Here is a 1,516-nt window from a genome sequence, read left to right as displayed (position 1 = left end):
ATAATAATAATAATAATAATAATAAATAGCATTTGTACAGCGCATGCCCCCACTCAAAAGCAAGCTCTATGCGCCTTATACTATGTCATTACCCCAGCAGAACATAGAACAGTCAGAAGCATTCTCAGCTTCCCGGGAAGCATACAGTGCAAGCAGCTGGTTAAGCGCTCAAACACTAACAAACTGACAAGATCTTTCACTGCCTATAGCTGGGTACCCATTCCCACCTGGGTGAAGTGAGGACAATTCGTGTAAAGTGTCTTTCCCAAGGACACAACGTTGGGCCCACGGCTCGAACCCCCGAACCTTCAACCTCACATGTACAAGTCCAGTAGCCTAACCACTGCCACTTTTACCATCTGTGAAACTTAAAACAATGGGTGAAAGGGCATTTGAATACCAAGGCCCCAAGATCTGGAATGTTTTACCAAGTACTTTAAGAGAGATCAAATCTTTTGATTCATTCAAATGTCAGCTGAAGTCATTTCTGTTTTTAAATCAATAAGATGAATATTTGGAATAATTTTCTTTAGTCAGAACACAACGTTTTATGTTACTGTTGTACGCTGTACTGTCTTGTAAAGCGCTCAGAGCTTCTGTACTTTAATCGGGGTTGAGCGCTCTATAAATGTCATTTATTATTTATTATTTATTACTATCATTATTATCACGTGCCCTGTCCTAGTCTGCTTACTTTTGTTCCTCTTCGGTACTATACAGTGTACTAAATGCACGCGAGCAAGCGCTCACTTTTGTCCCTCGTCGGTACTACACAATGTACTCAACTCACGCGAGCAACTGCTCACCCCACGACAATAGAGCAGAGGGTGGCTAGTCCGTGGATTATTTATTAGGTCTACTGTAAGAGACACGCATGACCTGTGGTATACTTTACCATCGCTATCGCCTGACCTTTGTTTAGTTTTAGTAGAGGTTTTACAGCGCTGGCAACTGCATAAGGTATGAGCGCCAAGGGGTGGATGTCAACAGAGAAGTCCTTACAGGGAATCAGACTTATTCTGCTCACCTCTCTAGCTCCAACAGCACAAAGTCTCCTTCGACTATCTAGGCACCCTGGAAATAGCGGGTCACAAGAATGTAGAGGAAAAATGATGATAGTAAGGATTAGGACAGAAAAAGCAGTAGTTCCCTGTTGCAGTTCAGGCACAGTATGAGCATGACATTGATAAATCAGCCCATTTACAATTCTACTGTGCATAATAAAATGTTAATGTCCCCCCTTTGGGAATGGCCTAAAGACACTTCAGTCAGTGGCACCGCCCAGTGGTACATCGCATGACCTGTGATATGCTATACCCTCTCTATCTATCTGCTCATCTGACATGCAGGATAATCTTTGCTGTTTGTGTGCTTGACTGTTATGGCTATGTCAGCGGACCTCGTTACCTTTGTTGTTGCTGTTGTTGTTCTTGTTGTCGTTGTCGTTGTCGTTGTTGTTGTTGTTGTTGTTGTTGTGTGTGTGTGTGGTAGCCTATCCGTTCGAAATGTTCGGAGC

Source organism: Aplysia californica, unplaced genomic scaffold (genome assembly GCF_000002075.1).
Source record: "Aplysia californica isolate F4 #8 unplaced genomic scaffold, AplCal3.0 scaffold00324, whole genome shotgun sequence".
NCBI lineage: Eukaryota > Metazoa > Mollusca > Gastropoda > Aplysiida > Aplysiidae > Aplysia > Aplysia californica.
This window is presented reverse-complemented; position numbering follows the sequence as displayed.